At 25.6% G+C, this 20,077-nt stretch overlaps 1 long non-coding RNA gene across 2 annotated transcripts in view; it reads right to left on the minus strand.

Moving 5' to 3' along the window:
• The window catches only part of LOC129612314 (uncharacterized), a 98,172-nt gene that overhangs the window by 43,446 nt on the left and 34,649 nt on the right, over positions 1-20,077 (minus strand). Inside the window, exon 3 of one of the 2 annotated variants that reach the window (XR_008697223.1) lies at positions 8,557-8,762. The exons of the other annotated variant lie outside the window; for it this stretch is intronic. This is a non-coding gene — a long non-coding RNA (uncharacterized LOC129612314). Of the gene's footprint in view, positions 1-8,556; positions 8,763-20,077 lie in introns of those variants that run through there. 2 annotated transcript variants of the gene reach the window in all.

Here is a 20,077-nt window from a genome sequence, read left to right on the forward strand (position 1 = left end):
CAAGGATAATAAATAAAGTTTCTCTTACGTTATACAAATTGTATAAACTTAAACATAAAAGTGAATCGCTAACTGTTATACACGCAATATACAATTGGTATGAGTTGGATGATCAGATAATATTTTTAGAAAACAAAAGTTTGGGAGAGAAAGTGAGAGAGAGATAGAGGAAATGAGAATAAGAAATATTTTGTAAAAGTTGATATGATGAGGTAGAAGCAGGGCTGTCGTTTGACTCCGATCCGAGCTTTGATTTTGTTCTTGCTTCCGTCAGACCCAAAAACAATTATATCGATATTGTTTTTGAAAAAAAACTTCAGCTGAAAAATGTAATTTAAAAATTTTTTGACAAAACCTTGGCTAAATAACTAAAATTATGTACTTATATATAAAAACTTTTTCCTGTTAATTCAAAAGCCGCCACCTATCTTTTCATAATTAAGTTAATCAATTAGTCAGTTCAAGCGTCAAATAACGAAACTTAGCAAAATTCAGCAGATGTAATATGTTTGAATAGAATTTTTGCAATAGACGATAATATTGCGATTTTGAAATATTAATTGAAACCGAATTTGAAATATTAATTGAAACCGATCGAGTATATTGTTGAAAATTTGAAAAATTTATTCAAAGCTCCCTCGGTTTTGCGCATTGTAGTGCTGCCGCGAGTGAAAGAGTATTTTATTCTGATAATTTGACTCAAAACTAAATTAAGAAACTCCTTTAATGTTGAAATGGTAAGCAACATTTTAAAATCAAAAACAAATTATTTAAAAATATTGATGCAAAAAGCTAGGAATCAAGTTGTGATCTTAAAGCCAAGATTCAAGTTATCTAAATTGTGTTTTTTATGAAACATTGGAATTTATTCCACATTTTTTGGAAATGGCTCCCTTTTTTGAATATTTCTGCTCCCCATCCAAAAAATCAAACGACAGCCCTGTATAGAAGAGGAAAATAAATAAGAAAGAATAAAGAGAAGTACAGTTATTTTAATGATAATCGTTTAGGGATTTTAGTCGTTTCTTTTTTTTTTTAAAGATGGATCATAATTTTTATTGTTAATAAATTGCTTTATAATTCAATAAAATTATAATAAAAAAAAAAGTTAGATTTGTATATCAAAATATAAAATGATCTTAGTTTAGCGATTAATTTTCACGGAATTGAAAATTATGGGAGTTTTGCTTTTGAATTTTGTTTGATGGATATGAAAATGTATGAACCAAGTATTATTCACCGAATTGTAATTAATTTGTTTGTATGAAATGCTTAATGAGTGAAGAATAACAGTAATTGTATGTAATTAAAGTAATTGTATGTTAAATTATTTTTATATGTGCAAGAACGTATATATATTCGACCGTTTGTAACACTAAGAAATAATGATCTGAGGTATAGAATCAAATTTTTTGATTGATATTTTGATTGATATCGATTATCCTATTGATTTGATAGAGGTTTTTGATCAACGTCGAATTCTGAGGTAATCTAACCTTGTCTGTCCGTACGTTCTTAGGGTTGGCACGATCAATTATATCTATTCTCGTTTGTATTAAATTTATTTGTAAGTGTTCGATGAATACTGCTTGAAAAGTTTAGTACAACTTGACAAGAGCTTCAATACCAGTACAGGGAAAACGATTATTGAACTAAACACAAAAAAAAGAAATGTGAAAAATTGAGAAGTGTTAAAATTTCGTTTATATTTCTATGAATTTCACTCAACAATTCACTCAAATTAATTAATAAGAGAAATATTAGCTTTATTTAAAAATTAATTCTTTCGATTGATGTGAGCTCTTGGTAGTTGAGAGTCAATATATATTAAAAATCTATTATGAGTTATTATTTGAAAGCATACACTGTATTCGGGTATTTATACGTTACCGAAAAATATTAAAATGAATAATAAGTACACTACAATTAAAAAAGGGGGGGGGGGGGGGCGGGAAACACAAAGGGGTTATTATTCAGTGAAATTGAAAAATATTGAAAACTCTAAAGCAAAACCCTGCTTGAACTCTATATCAAAACCCTGCATCTTTGGTTTAAAAATACTGTAAAACATCACTCTATTTTATCTTATAGAAGAATTTTGGAATTTTATTCATTGTAAATTTAAATATAAAATAATAGTTTTCGGATAAAACCTTATTTGTAAAACCTATCAGAATGAAAACAATAAAATTTGAAAGAAAAAATTTTAATAAGAATTTTTCACTTTTAAAAGTTTCTAATTCCAAAATTCTTCTTTTATACAATGTTCGTTATTTTCTACTTAACTGAGTAAAATTTTAAAGAAAATGTTTTAAATTTGACATATTTGTCAAAATTGAAATAAATGAACAAAAGGAGAACGGAGAACAAAAAAAAAGAAAACAAGAATCTTAGTTGTTAATGGTGTTGTTTTACATTTTGAAAATGTTAAAAGCATTCTCAGGTCTCATTTGTTTTGTATTGAAAAACATTTAAGAAGAAAGTTTTTCCAATTTTTATTTTTTTTTCTTGAAAATTATTTTACAAGGTAAACATTCCTTTTTCTTGTACATTTCGAAAGTATGACTTTTATTGTAATATCGTAATTTAAATATTGTTAACATGAATAAAGAAATTCAATTTAATTATATTATAAAATTTTATTATCGTAATTTTTTTTTTATTAAAACTTCTTAATTTTTTTAAAGATCTTTGATAAATAAATAATTTTGAAAAATTGAGTAATATAAAGTTGCGTAGCTTTGGGTTATCAATTATGTAATTCTGGCTTATGATATCATTGTGAAAGATATTTGACCATATTTTAAGTATGGAAAAAAATTTGAAGAAAATGCCGAATTTCTGACAAAACCTTTAATTGATCTTGATAGTTTTCCTTCGAGTTGGAGAGCTTAAATTTCTATAGTGTCTATGAAATAGTATATATGAATGAGTGATCTATGGAAAAATATATTTTATTAGTGGATCAGTAGATATATAAATCTCTTTTAAGAAAAAAATTTATTTATATTGCTTTTTGTCTCAGTTATTGAAAAAATCATTGCAACTAGCATAAAATTGAAATTTGCATTAATTCCACACCTGATGTTTATTTGTGTAAAATCATCGAATATTGCTCAAATAAAGCATATTCAAGTATAATATAAGACTTGAAGGAACCTCACACATAACATGGTACGGTTTTTAATACGTGTTTAATTTTCTTTACCTCGTCACGGTAAATCAAATTTGTATTTGTATTTTACAAATTCAAATACAAATCATAACACAATATTATAAAAATACAAATTGTAAAACAAATTGTCGAATCACAGTCTTCTCTTAAATCTTCAGAATCTCTTATAACATAACTCAAAGTATGCATGTATCTCCTCGTAATATGGGATCTGCAAGGATAATGGGAAGCAAAACTTTCCCTCCATTCCTATTTCTATTCATGAATCATCATCAATTACGTAAGTTCATAATATTAAAGCTCAATATAGAAAAAGAATGAACTTGAAAAACATAATGTAGATAAAATTCATTTTAGAAAACAATAATATTATGAATTAAATTGAATAAACTATACAATTCTTCCATATACAGAATAAAGTAATATATACTAAATCTAAATGTCATAACAATAATAGAACAATAAGGAACGTAAATATTTACGAGTTTTAATGAAAATTCTATTAAAAATGAACCATTTGAGAAACTATACATTCAAATATAATATATTCATATATGCATACAATTACAATTTTGAATATGCATACCAAGTCTAACTGAATTATTCTTGGAAAATAACTTCTAACTATTATACTAACTTACATGCCACAATAACACAATATAGGAATTACATTATTTTAAATCACTACTTTAAATACTAAAATTCTTATATGTATGCAAATGAGTATTTTCAATATTTATGTATAAAATATTAATGTTTCTAAATTACAAGAATTTAATTTCTTTTCTCATTCAAAAAAAAACACCCGCACTACTGCTTTATACACTTACCAACTTGCGAGTACAATAAAATATTTTATACTTATATAATAGAAACCCTTTTTTAAAGTGGTTAAATCAACTTAAAGTACATGTTCTATAAAATAAATTTACGATTCTTAAGAACTTTATATACTATTATACAAAATAAACACAACTACATACACTAAATAATTTAATACTTATAATAATGTATACGTACTTATATTTTAAATAGTTATATTTTAATTTATTTTCTAAATTGTATTATAGTTGTTATTTATAATGGCTTTGTTATTACATAAAAACTTATTGTAAAATTTTGTCTACCAAAAAAGTGTTACCGTTATAATTTTTGAAAAAAACATTTAAAAATTATTCAAAATTGTTAGCTAACTGATAATTTTCTAACTCTTATTTAAATAAAATAAAATATAATTAATAATATTGTACAAGATTCATTTCGTGTCCATATGAATTATAAGCTAGGGTCCCGAAAAGAATATTACGTATTGTTTATTTGTTTTAATGTACTACATTAATTAATACAAACCAATATAGATTCAATTTACACGAATATTATTTGAATTGTAATTAACGTAAGTGAATGAATGAATGAATGAATATAATGAACTTAAATGAAGGCCTCATTTTAAACAATTTTATCATACTTTTCTGAGAGTGAGTAAAAAGAGGGACAGTTTTCGACTGTCCTTCTTTTAAAAAGCACTACCTGAGGATAACCTGTAATGAAATACACAATTACAAACGAATGTCACGAAGTGACATAAAATTTGAATTGTCACGTTGCTGAACTTTTAACGTTGATGAATTTGTAATATCATTAAACGCCATTTTACTTACGATATACTTAATCCCGCAAGAATTCTGGTAAACAAAAACTGATTTTATGTCAAGATGATAATGATTCATAATTTGTTATTGATCGTGCCAATAATTTTTACGAAATTTTACCATTTGCCAATTTTTCATGTGGATACTGTGAGTTATACAATTTTAGGTCTTGCCGTTCACGAAATTTTTTATTTTTGAAATTCCTTTTTCATACAGTACGATAACTCTTATAACGGATGAATAATATTGAAAAATTTTTTTTAAGTAAAACTTAAAATAAGAAAATAAAGCAAAAATAATAATAAAATTGACTTGAATTAAATCGAAAACTCTGTTAGTTATTTTTCTCATTTTTCTTAAAAAAAGAGGAGAAAAAATTTTCTTCAATTTAAATTTTGTACTTTTTTTTTTGCTTACCCAATTTTTTCATATTCAACTCGTTTTTTATTTTTTCTTTTTAAAGCAAAAATAATGCATACTAAATTTCAATGGACCGAAAGAATACTGTACGAGTATGCCGTCAAAATAAAAAAAGAGGAAAAAATTTTCGCGGTAAGTATGCATAGCATCTATGAGTTTTCATTGTACATATATGCACACCAATATGCATAGACGTTACACATGCCACTAGCTATACATGAGTAATGCACAAGAGTATAACATGCATTCAAAGTGTATTATAAGAAAAAAGCGCGCAAAAATTAATTTGGCACAAACAAACAACAAGCAAAATATACATGGGTGCGTCATATAGGTAAATTTGGTATTTTTTTTTTCTCTACCAGGTAAATTATTATATATATCACAAAATAAATTATCATATTGGTATTTGATGCTGCAACAGAATTTGGTTGTATTCGCGAAAAACAAAATAATAGAAAAACATAAAATGAATTTTAAACTGAATTTTGCCAAAAGGAAATTTTGTTTACAAAAAATTTTTTCTGCTATTTTCAAGAAAAAAATTTTAATTCAGAAACAATTTTGATGAAGTGGCAATTATATACTCATTATTGTAAAAAAATTTTTTATAAGGTTTTGCTTAAAAATTCGTGTAGAAATTTCGAATTGGGAAAGAATCGCTTTTCTAATTATACACATTAGATTTTGCTAAGAACTAATGTGTATAATAAAAATAAAGAACTATACTTACATAAAAATTTTCTAACTGAATTCGTTAATTATTAGTAAACCGTGACCTATAATCGTTTAGTTGATATTGAAATGCAAGAGTGCACGAATAATTTCGAAAAATTGTATTTCTCTAACACGGATGAACTCGTTTCTGTAAAATATTCAGAAAAAAAAAAATTTGATACGATTACAATACCTTCTTTTTTGTATAGGTATGTAATTTGGTCTTCAAAAAGAGTAAAAGTTAAGTGTACCAATAAAAAAGAATTATTTATGGTTTTAAAATATTTGTGTGCAACACATTATGTTTGCACTTCGAAAAAGCAAAAACTAATTTTACTGCTTTAATTTTAATCAAAAAAACTGACCTGAACTATTTATATAAAAATCTCACCATATGCTATTGCACTCACTGCATTATTAAATCTCAAGATCCTTTAAAGACATTCTATTTTATTCCGCGCATAGTTGTGGCTCTAATTATATGGAGCAATTTAAAAATATTATAACAAAACCCGCTCGCAAGCAATTTCAAATTTTCATTCAAAAACAAAATTGCATTTACTGCAGTTTACTAATGCAGGAATGTCATTATTTTATTAATCGAGAAAATATTCACAAAATTTTCAACATTCAAATTAATGACCAATTTTTAAGCGAAAACTTTGTTACTTTACAACAATTTCTTAAGAAAACTTTTCCCAGTTAGTAATTAGTTTATTATCAAACCCGTACGAGCCTACATTTTTTCAGCCTCTGTAAGTTGTTTCCAATTTTCGTGGAAATCTAAAATTACCCTCAGGTTCAATAAATTTGATAGTAAATGGGCATAGTAATTGTTCTGGTTAATATAAGTCCAGGTATATAATTTATTAGTAGTTTATGTAGAACAAGAGTGGTGGGTGGTCAAATACAATATTATTCTAGTTTTTCAAGAAAATTATCTCAATTAAAATACTATGCAAAATAATGATTTGATTAATATTTCAAGTAATTCAATGCAAAGCTTTTTTTATTTCTATATAATACAGTTAACAAAAAATTGCATATCTGCAGGCGTACTATTTAATAAGATTTAAAAAAAAAATGATTATTTATTTAAAAATTAGCCAATATTTTCAACTATTTTAATATCAAAATACTAAAATTTCCTCTGTTCTTCTAATACACTAGTTTTTTTTTCTCTTTATTCTTGCACATTAATATTATTAATGTGTAAGAAAGAGAACACATTAATATAAGAAAAATAAAATGCAAATTTCAAAATATTTTGTACATCTATTGTACTGTCGTTTCTTATTATAATTTTGTGGGCGAAATTTTATTATAATACCACTAACTATTATTTTAAATAATATATTTACATATTTATTTATATATAGTATGTACATATGTGATATTATTGTTAAATGGTATAGGAAAAGCATAGGAAAATTATACTTGGAAAAAATTTATGGTATTTTTTGAGGTTAGAGAGATTTTCGTATACAGCAATGCATTTATTTTTTTTTCATTTTTATTTTTATTTATTTTAAAATTTTCTTTAAGAGAATTGAAAATTTGCTAGAAATATGCAAAAATTTTAAATTTTTTTTTCTTATTTTTACTTTGTTTTTCACAATATGGATAAAGAAGCCTTAAAGTGATTTAAAATTCGGGTGGGCTGCAGATTCTTTTATATTTTGTTTTTATTTTTCTTTCTCTTGATCTATAAACATTACTTAAAACATAAATAACGAATTTTTTTTTTTTACTTTAAAACCTACATAATTGGGTAATTTGGATTTAAATTAGAAAATTATATTAAGATTAGAACAATTTTTTCTAGTATATAACGCTATAATTTATATTTGAGCAGTAAATAATCATTAGTATTTAAAGTAAATCATTAGTGGAGGATAATTGAAGGTTAGTTAAAATGAAAGAAGGTTATAAAATTTAAAAATTATATTTTAAATTTTACATATAATTTAAAAAATTTTCAAATGCATTTTCCGGCTAAACTATAATAAAAAAGATTGTCCGTTTTTAAGCGAATTTTCGAAATCCTGCGATGCTCTTGATATATGAAGAGACATGTTAGATATTACGACTTATATACATATTTGGAATATTGAGTTGTGTAAGTGTAACAATAAAGGCATTTCAAGCTCCAGCAATGTCGACACACAAATTTTTAAATTGCATCAAGTTGTAACCACCTATAGTTTAAAAGCTAAATTAACATATAAAATTTGAACTTGTCAGAAAGCGGTAGTTATTTCGAGGCACTAAAAATATTGTGCAATATATAAACTTACTACATGAAAATGAAATACAGTGGAGCCTCCACAACTCGAACCTCTACAAATTGAAAATCTCTTTCACCTCGAAGGAACTCATAAGGTCCCTTGAACATTGGCCTAGCCTTTTTTTTTTATCTTCAAGTCGAAATCTCCATAACTTGAAATGTTTTAGCGTCTCACTGTGGCTTCGAGTTATAGAGGTCCTACTTTATTTTGTTTATTTATGACATTTTGAGCTTAAATACCAAATAATTTGGTATTTTTTGGTGTTATTATTGTAGTTATGATTTTCCGTTTTATGGTAATTAACTACAAACATGTGTAATAGTTTAAATACATAATATTGCTGGTCACGATTTCATTTTAATTATCTTTATTAGCACGACACTTTTGTATAATAAATATTACATATTAATTTAAAAAATCTTACTCAAAATTAGAATTTCTAGTACTTATTTTATTGCAGCATGCAAAAATTCTGGTTGTTGTCTCTGATATAAAAATAGCAAAACTTACCTGAAATGAAAAAGAAACAAAAATTAAAATTATTGTTAATTAAGAGAAAAATAAGTGTAGTTTCAAATAAAATTGTTTTTAGTCAAAAATTGTAACTACAAGAAATTAAATTTACTTTTTTGTCAGTTGCTAGTTTTGACAAACATTGAGGCATTAACAAATGTACTCGTAGATTTCAAGTATAACATGTAGTGAAAATAAAAATTTTATAATTTTGTTTTTGTCAAGAAAAATATAATACCGAGAAATTCGCCCTCTTATCTTGTTTTTTATTATAGGCGATAAAAATCATTAGGAGACAATGAAAGGCGGACTCAAATTGTCGTCAGACATATCAAAAAGTTGGCAACTTTAGACCAATCATAAATTCCTAAAAATAGTCAAACAAATTAATCATTAATTTTGCTCTATCGTGTTTTTGGGCTACATTTCGCGAAGAAAGGCACGGAAGTGTTGTCTTTCTATTCTAACCTTCTTCTATATAAGTCTTGAGGTTCAATATTTATATGCTGCTCCTATAAATAACCAAAATTTAATAAAATATTAGTATTTGCGCTCTTACGTAAAAAATCTCGAAGAACTTGTGCGGATATCGAATATTTTCTCAAATATAATTATTAAATTCTTATTTAAATGAAATTATTTCAGAAATTTTAATAGAATCTATGCGCTTCCCTGTCCACAATTTTTAACAATCTTTTTAAATTTAAATTTAATAAACCTTATTGAGAAAATTATTTTTTTTTTTTTCTGAAATTAAATTCCATCTTTTGAAATTTTAATTTTAAAATAAATATTTTACTTAAAAAGTAACTAGCTTTATACATAATAGGTACATTTTGAGAAAATTCCAGAATAAACCAACAAAAACATTTAAGCTTTTGCACAGAAACAAAAACAAAAAATTGAATTCTTTTATTTTAGTACTCCGTCTGAACTGTCAAGTTAACTAATTCCTTTCTATATAAGACTTACTAAAAAATACAAAGAACCGAAAACAAAATAAGAAAATTTTTTAACCAACCAATACCAAGCATACTTTTTTGATATTTTAAAGAAAATATTTTTATTAAAGTATGGTATACTCGTAAGTAGCAAAGAACAGTAACAGTAGCATTAGCAACAGCAGCAGCAGCAACAAAAGAATAAACAAACAACAGAAAAGAGTGAAAAAAAGAGAAAAAAGAGCAACAGTAGACATTCCTTTTGTTTTTAGTTTATTATTTTTATTTTTTTTTCTCTCGTTTGGGTTTTTTTTTTTGTTTTTGCCTTGTGTTGAAAAACTTCAAAATTTATTTAGAAAATTTATAGCGAAAGATTATTTTTTAAGTAAAAAAACTGCAAAAATTCTGATAAGAACTTGAACATTTTCTCCCTCTCTCTTTGTTTTTTTTTTGTTTTTTTTTCATATTATGCTTTTGTTTTATTTGCTATGTACTCAGCAGCTATTCTACTCTTATCCAATATTAAAGGAAAAGTTTACTGATTTTCCACTTATTTTTTTTTCTTTTAATTTTATTTTTTTATTATTATTTTTGGTAGTTATATTCATTCTAATCTCATATATTGTAGTAAAAACGTGAATTACAGTCTTTAAATTTTTTCTTTTTTTTTTTGTATGAAAAGAAAATGAAATAAGTAAGTATAAGAAAATATGTGAAAATGAAAAAGAATGCCAAAAGGTATAAATTTAGGGAAATGGACGATTATTACCATTTGCTTCCAAATTACTACAGTTATAACAGTTTTAGAACGCAAAAACTAGTTTTAAGTGCCTTTCAATTCAAAATTTTAGATGAATATTTTATTAAGCTCATTCAGAAGGGTAACTAATTTCAAGTAATTCATTTCTATTTCTAGTGTCCGATCCAGAGTCGCATAAGGGAAAAATTGAGTTAAGTAGTGTTCTGATATAAATTAACGTTATTTTTTTTTCGTTTAACACGTATATGACAAGTATATAAGCAAAAAGCCGAATATGCATGACTTTCAGTAAATTTAAAAATAATTCTAAAAACAATTAATATATCCATGCTTTATTTAAAAGGTATACAATACGCTTAACACGTTCGCTACCGCAGCTTGAGAAGAAAAGCTTGTACCACAGATCATGGAATTTTTTCTTATGAAACGACTCTAAATGACATTGGATTTTTTAATATTATATTTATAGAATTAGAATAAAAAAAATATTATTATTTTCAGACGAAGAACATTTTGCAGTTATTTCATTGTTCTATAACCTATTAAATCTGTTTTTTCCACAAAAATAGTGCAATACCGTAGCAAAAACTGATAAGATAGTCACGCCAAACATTTGCGACCCCGGGCTCAAAAGCAAAAACTGATACGTCACATACATGCGACGCTTGAACCGAACGTGTTAAGCAAATTTTTATAAGAAATTCATTTTGAGATTATACTAAGGGCGCTTTCACTTCTACGTGGTCGTGGTGCATTGTTACCCCGCGTTTACAATCTATAATCTACAAGGGCACTTTCAATGTTAAAATTTAATGAAAATCGTGTATGCTTATTATTACTTTTGAATAGCGAAGTTCAATAAAAAAAATTTACGTTTAACGACAGCTTTACTCCCGATTATTTTTAAATAATCACTTAGCTAACTGTATTTTTTTTGTTTTAAATTGGTTGGCAACTCTAAATTGTTGATAAAGCCAAAAAAGATTTTATAATAATGAAAATAAGTAAAGAGAGTTCAAGTAACATTTTTGAACTTGTGATAATATATAAATTCATCATGACAGTAGATTAATGCTTTACATGAGAAAAACAAAAGTAGATTTTTTATTTTCTCTTTTTTTTTCTCATTTTATTTTTGTTCTTCTTTTTCTGCCTTTATATACTCTTATTGTTGTTACCTTTATTTTAATATAGTAACCAAATAGATGAATAAGTAAGCAAAAGTTTATGTGAGTAAAGTTATGTAAGGTCTTAAGAAATATGTAAAAAAAAGGAAAAATAGAAAAAAAATAAAATAAACAAAAGAAAAGAAATTAAATTTAATAGATAAAAAAAATAGAGAAAAATTTAAAAGCTTTTTTTTTTGCCCTCCTCTTTTTCATACATGAGCCCATTTTTTAGCTGTTCAATCGAAAAAGATTTTTCTTTTTTTTTTTTAATAAAAATAAAGGTTATGAAAGCTACTTATTTTTTTTTTTTTATCAACAATGTAAAAAGGAAATCTATGGTTATGTGCTACATAAAATGATATGAGAGATAAGAATGTGAGAATATTTTGTTAAGAGAAAAAAAAAACAATTATAACAAATACGATTACGACAAAAGTTAAAATGCTTTTATTAAACCAGATCGCAAAAAAAGAAGTGAAAATAGCAACCCTAAATCATATTAAATAAATTTATTATTAAATTCGATCTACAATCACATATTTACACGAATAAAATGATGGCTATATTGACAGCTAACCGACAAGATATTTCATAAAAATCAATTTCGAATTTCAATTTAGAAAAGAAAAATTAAATCAAGGTTTTGTGTGCAAAATGGATTGAAAAGTAAGACAATTTGAACCTATAATACACATGCCATGAACTGAAAATTATTTGACCTGATCTAAATTTATTATTAAAATTTCAAATAACTGTAAGACAATAATAAAAGATTGTAAATAATATGATTAATTAAAATCAAAAGTTGAAAAATCGATAGATTTGTAAAATTTAGAGCGATAGCTCCGAATTGAATGTTTACAGGCCATCTGAGTACAAAGTTAAAAAAATTTTGACGAACCCAAGCTACATCTATTTGCAGCTTAGTTTCTTATTTATACCGAAATTATGTATCTGAAGAAGACAGAAGACAGAATATAGAAGACACAAGACAGAAGACAGAATATAGGAGACAGAAGACGGAAGACAGAAGATAGAATATAGAAGCCAGAAGACGGAAGACAGAAGACAGAAGATAAAAGATAGAAGACAGAAGATAGAAGACAGAAGACAAAAAAGACAGAAGACACAAGGCAGAAGACAGAATATAGAAGACGGAAGACAGAAGATAGAAGACAGAACACAGAAAACAGAAGACAGAAGACAGAAGATAGAAGACACAAGTCAGAAGACAGAATATAGAAGACGGAAGACGGAAAACAGAAGACAGAAGATAGAAGACAGAAGAGAGAAGACAGAAGACAAAAAAGACAAAAGACAGAAGACACAAGGCAGAAGACAGAATATAGAAGACGGAAGACGGAAGACAGAAGACAGAAGATAGAAGACAAAAAAGACAAAAGACAGAAGACAGAAGACACAAGGCAGAAGACAGAAGACAAAAGGCAGAAGACACGATACGGAAGGCAAAAGACAGAAAATAGAAGGCAAAATAAATTGATATTTTGTGTAAAAATTTCACAATTTGTGTAAAAATGCTATTGAAGTGACGTCCGAATATTGACTTTAAATCTAGCTTAAGTTAAATTTTGGATGACATTGACATATGAATTAAGTACCAATACCATAGCTACAAATTTCAAAATCTTTTTAAAGTAGTCCCAATTAAAACGCAATTTTACAATTTTTTTCCCCGGATTTATATACATAACCAATATTGCTTAATGCCTTTAAGTTGTATTGACATATTTCTTGTTTCGAGCTACTTTACTCAAATTATATAAAACAATTTTGCAAACAATAAAGTCTCCTATTTTGTCCCAATGTTCGTATAATGCTGGAAAAAAATCTGCGAAAAAAAATTGGAAATTTTACATTTTTACAGTTGATTATCGGATAATTACTTAAGTATGTAGCAAAAAGCATCATTTTCATACTGATATTTTCAATTACATATTAAAAATAATCTTAAATTCTGAAGGAGAGACAAAATTTATTCTATATAAAAGTAAGTATTTAAAGTAATTTAAATTTTATTTTTTTGCTGCTTAGTAAAATTTAAATAATTTCAAGATTCAATAAAATTATAATAAAATCATTTATTTTTTACTTTTTTTACTTTTTTAAGAAACTTAATAAAAGTTAATCAAATTTATTATAACAATAAAATATCATTTTCATTTCTAAGTAAGTATATCAAGCAAAAAGAGAAGTATCTACACACATATATACATATGTTATACGTATATAACAAAAAAGAATAAGAACAAGAGAGAAACGAGAACAGAAAAGAAAAGCAATATGATTCCATCAGTTTAAACTTTATTAAATTTTACATCAAAAGAAAAATGCTTATTTCCATTTATAAATTCATTTTGGATACGTACACATATACACACATTCATGTATTTGTATGAAACATCTGATTGTATGAAGTATGAATTGTTGTATGAAATAAAAGACTCATGGCATGAAAATAATTTCAAAATATTCAAATAAGTACCCATGAAATGAAAAAAAAAAAAACAAATCATAAAATTCAGTTTTTCATTTCAATTCTTTTGTTTTTCTTAGAAAATTTTTTTAAAGAAAATTTTAGTCATTTTTCTTTTCATTTTGAATTTTCGTTTTCTTTAAAATTTTTAAACAAAAGAAAATATATAAAAGCGGAAATTAACCAAGACAACAAAACAAAAATCTGAAGTAAATTTTTTTTTGTTTTCTTTGAAATACAATAGAGTACAATTTAGACCACTCTCAGATACTTTAACAATTTATTAATATGTTTGAGCTGCGATTGATTAATATAAAGTTTAATTTGAATAATTAATAATGTACTGGTTTCAAGTGATACCTCGGTATACTGAACAATATTATCCATAGCACTTTAAATTCAGATTTAAGTAAATCAAGTAAAATTTTATTGAAATCGAAATTCTGAGAAAAGTTACTTATTTAAGCGTACTTATGTACTTATATAGAATTGTTTTTTGAAATATTATAAGTTGAGTACACCAATTCGTTGTAAAACGACATCTCGCATAACATTAGTTCAAGAATATTTTGTGACACTTTATCTCATATAGCGACAAACTCCTCCTAAAACATCAATACTTTCATCATGAACCATGTTCGTCGCTTCTGAGCTGAGCTATTTTAAGTCATACTCCTCTTGATGATTCATTGATTCGTTTATTAATGAATCAGTGATATTTTAACTGCAGCGCTTTCTAAATTATTTTTTTCTGTCAATTTGGAATATGTTTATGCATATCTTTTCGAAATTAAATGTCAGAACTTTTGAATTTTTAAAAGTGTAGCAGTCGATCAAAGTAAAAATTGTGTGCCTTTAAACGTGTAATTATAATTCTTAGAAAAATTTCCTCATATTGCGAAAATTCATACAACGAACCTTCTTGATTTAGTGTAATCACACATATAGTAAGTGCTCTTCCGAAAATACCTTTAATTTAAAATTTAATATACTATTTAAATAAAGCTACATTTTCCTGTTCATTAATTTTATAACCTTAAAAAATTTGAGCTGAAAATAATTAAAACTATTAATTAAGGCTGTAGCTAATTAAGAATAAAAATTCATCTCCTGTACTTTTTAATTAAATATCTTTTAAATTTGAAAAATATTTCTAATTACAAATAATTATTATTCAATAAATTCAAATAATAAAATTTCAGGAATAAATCATTATGCCACATACATTTTAACTTTCGAAAATAATAGTACTCAAATTTTATTAAAATAGGTTTTTATACCCTGCACTTCGTGAACTTCGTTTTCGAAAATTTTCGAAAAGTTCAGTTCATGTTACTTGTAACGAAATATGGACGCTTGTTAGAGACTAGTCAGTTCAAGTCAAAATAATTAAACTTCAATACGATGAAACAGTACTCATCAATTCAACTTTAGTATTGAAAGTATTGGAACACATATAGAGGAGCTGATCGGGAAAAAATAAGGTTATCGCGAGAAAAATTAGAGTGAAAAATCTTACTGATCGAAATATGAAGGCAATAAATAGTCTTTCAGTTTGAACATGTTTGTAGTGTGTCAAGTTCGTATACATAAATGCTTCAGACGGACGTGGTGTTTATGTTCACTTACGTTGCTTGGATGATAATTTTAGATAAAGGAAATTTAAAATCTTCTAATTATTAGGCAAAGCACGGGTGAACTTCTACGAATTAGGTGATGAGATACTCGAGTTAGAGTTAGTTTTCCTTTTTACCATGGTTAATTTAGTTACGATATGCATCGTTCATTACACAATAGTATGCGGCAAGTAAGTTTTTCTAGCCGCATTTTGCCGAAATCTAGCTGTAAATCTGTCAAAATTATTTCACCAAAATTTCAATTTTACCGTTTAACTTTTATATAAAGTTATATCAAACCGTTTTACAAATCTGTTATACGTTTTTGAATTTGTTATACAAGAACCCGGTACCTACCTTAGTACAAAACAAATTCTTTTAATTTTTTTTCATTCTCTCTCTCTCTTTTATCTTGTCTTGTCTTGATGGAATTTCGGTTCCTTTTCATTTTCTGTGCTTGTTTTCTTAATTTTTTTATTACAATATAGGCAGAATGCTTTAAGCAATTTTTAAATTTTTCTTTTCTAACATTTTTTTTAACATTTCTTTAATTTTTTTTTTGGAAAAAATAATTCTTAATAATAATTAAATTTTTTTTTTGTATTTTGCTTTATTCATAATTTTTCTTTTCGCTCTCTTCTATTACTTTTGAAAACCATTTTTTTTTCTTTTTAAGTACATAAAGTAGTGTCAGAAAATTTACAATAAAAGTCACAAAGAATTAAACGAAAAAAAAAATTGTAATGCTTCATAAGCGTTTTTTTTTCGGTTTTTTTGTTAAATGGACGGACAAGAGAGAACGACGAACATTGTCATATTTTTAATGTCATTTTAAATATTATTATATTATAATTAAAATGTCAATCCAAGTAAATTGGATCTAAAGTGCTACTGTGTCATACTTTTTTTTGAACTTTATTTTTTTTTTTGTTTTTGGTAAAAAAGAAAAGAATAAAAAAATTTTTGTATGAATGTACAGTAATTAGTGTTAGTAACAATGTACTTAGAAAATAAGTGAAAGATTATGACATTTTAAAAAATTTCACCGATTTTATGTAAGGTGATTTTGTTGTGTTTGATTGGAGTTTTTATATATAAAACCAGAATATGAGTAATTATAATGGAATTAATATTGTAAGTATTAAACAAATAGCAGCATAATAATCGCTTATAATGTAATTACTGGGTATCAAAATCGCCATTAGAAATAATTCACAAAATTTATTTTTTAAATTAACTCCATAGCCCTTATTTGAATATGGTAGTTTTCTTCATTATACTTATTATTTCTACAAAAAAAATTATCCAAATTGCACCTAAAAATATAATGAAGTTTTATCCTTAACAGTGCAATAAATTCTACATCGCTTAAATCGTACCCTAGTCATGCCAACCAGTGCTCTAATTTGTAATTTCAATTCTCTGAATTTAGTTCCGAATGTGGCATTATATTAAAATTGCAAAAACTGACCTTATATAAAAATTAATTAGATATTAAAATGTAAAAAAAAACCTACTCGTTCCTGAAAATAAAATAAATTATAGTAAGTAACCAAGGACAATGCAATTTCAATAAATTATGAAAAAAAATTGAAAAAACAAAAACAACAAAACGAGATATAATTTTGTCACAATATCGGACAAAATTATTAGAATCGAATTTAAAGTTACTCTCCTATTCATTTGTTCATATAAATTTTAAAAGTTAAAGCAAAAGTTGTCATTTCTAAGGAATAAAGACAGATTTATTATAAAAAATTAAGGTTCTTGCATCTGAATTAAAATTACTTAATAAGTACAAAACTAATTGCCACTTAATGAGTAATTCCACACTTCATATCTCCGTAATGCTTACATTTTTATTCAAGGTTTGGAAAAATTAAAGACCCCTTGTTTATATACTGCCCCCCAGTTTTCGGGACCTTTAAATAGAACATTTCATATTGACATAAATGATATACGTTTCATTTGTCGGACAAGATTTTAGTTACTTCGTCGAAACCCCGAAATACTAACGAGGGAAATTATGACAAGGGGTTTGATTGAACATCAATTTTTAAATAATTATCTACCGTATTAATTTGGTAAAATTTGGTAAAATATCGGTGAATCTCTTTCGAACATTATAAAACTATCAAGCAGAATATTAAACATCTGTCTAAAATTAAATATTAAAATTCAAAAAATAAATGCATAATAATTTCTATACATACGTATATATGTATACTTATATTTGAGTATAATTATATTAAATTTAGAAAGAAAATGTAAATTTATAATATTTTAGAGATCAGTTAGGCCACCCACATTTTTATGAATGAATAACTACTTAAAAATTATTATGGTAGTTGCTACTCTTACTATTATTATTTGCTGCTAGATATAGATAGCAGCAAATAAAACTACTTACTTGTTTTACAATATAAAAGAAAGTAAGGAAAATGAGTGATTTGTTTTTTTTTTTTTTAATATTATTGAGGTTTTTCTTTTGATTTTTTCTTTTGGGCAACACAATATTTTTTATAATAACCAAAAATACAGCGACCCAGAACATGTTTATTAAATCGAAAATCATTAAAGTAGCTTTGCCGGTAAAAGATTACTTTCTGTATTGTGTTTTTGTATAAGTACTTTTCTCTTTTTTTTACAAGAGACTCGCGTATAACAAATAATTTTACCTGACTTTTTACTCTTTTCTCTTTTATATTTGTTGTTATTGTTATTTTTGTTTCTCTGATTTTTACCGACTTTTCATTACTTATGTTGTACTTTATTTATTTTTTCTTCTACTTCTTATTATTATTTTTATAATTTTACAAAGTTTTATGATAGCTTAACTTTAATATTGTGTTTAGACGATTACATGCATGCACACACATATTATATTTGTATACAGTTACGTATAGTGAGCTTAATAATAAGAAAATACACAATATATAAGCATATCAGAGTGTACGAATTAAAGTTTTCAAATAAAAAAAAAATACTCATGTTAACCGTGACTTGAGTCTTTATTATTATTACTTATAAGTACGTAGGTATATACAGGATATATATCTGTATGTCTTATAATGCCATGTTGCTCCCTAAGTTATAAAAAATGTTACATGTTACACTATTTTTGTTTTGTTATTTTCTTTTTTTGTTACAATAATAATGCCTTTCAGGTGATAAACAAGATTTTTAATTCTTCAAGCAAAAAAAACTTTTGAATTTTGTGATTTGATATAAATACTTATGTATCGCAGTGACAAAATGTTTTAAATCGAAAAAATCAATTTTGAGAAAAATTGCGAAAAACTTTTTTCGATCAACACGTTATTTACCTATATAAGAAAAGTGTAAAAATTTAAATAAATTTGCATTCAAAATAGAAATCTAATACAGTCTAGAAATCTTAAAAATCAATGAGTTAATGCATTGTACGATATACATACGTAGGTACTCTACTATACATATATACAGAGTGTGTCGTATCAAAGTGCTATATAACATTGTGTAGCGTTTCAGGAGTAGAAAAGACCTTTTTATGGAGACGATATTCATAGCTCAACAGGTTCGCAGTAACAGATGCTTAAATTCAATATTGAGTGATTTTTTTACTTTGTGAAATTTTAAGTATAAATCCACCCCTGTATGAGATCAGCGGATTTTTATATTTAATTTGTAAACTTCAGAAGAAGGGCTTTCTCATGAATATTGAAAATATTTACAATCTGTTCAGATTTTGGAATTATACATGATTTTAAAGTTCGAAAAATTTGAACTTTTTACTTTCTATTTTTAAAAAACATCAATTTCCTGGGTGAGGTAACTTTGGAGCTTCCTCAAATTTTTCAACTGAGCCTTGTAAACTGAGCTTCAATTTGATATATGAGTCATCATGCTACCTGATTTAGGAGTTATTGAGAAAAATATTGTTATTTTATACTAAATTTTTTTCAGCAATCTTTTTGAAAAATGTACAACAACAGTTCAAAATTGTGTCTCTCTTCTATTGTGCAAATGTTTAACTTAATAAGCGAGTTTCCCGTACATTTGCAAATATTAATGGGCCGGAGAATATCATATGGCGCGTCTTATTGATAGAGCCATGTAAGATAGTTTTGATTTTTGATTCAGTAAATAAGAATTAGAACACATACAACATGACCAAGAATTAACCAATACCTTTGTATTCAATAAAAATTCGATTTTGATTTTTTGTTTGCAAATGTAATTTATTCTTGGATAAGGGCCAGTTCAGTTCATCATGCTAAATATATTATTATTCTTATAATTTTAATTTTTTTCATCATTTCTTCACTTTCATTCTGTCCTTTTTAATAATCT

Source organism: Condylostylus longicornis, unplaced genomic scaffold (genome assembly GCF_029603195.1).
Source record: "Condylostylus longicornis isolate FDR11 unplaced genomic scaffold, ASM2960319v2 ptg000001l, whole genome shotgun sequence".
Taxonomy (NCBI): domain Eukaryota; kingdom Metazoa; phylum Arthropoda; class Insecta; order Diptera; family Dolichopodidae; genus Condylostylus; species Condylostylus longicornis.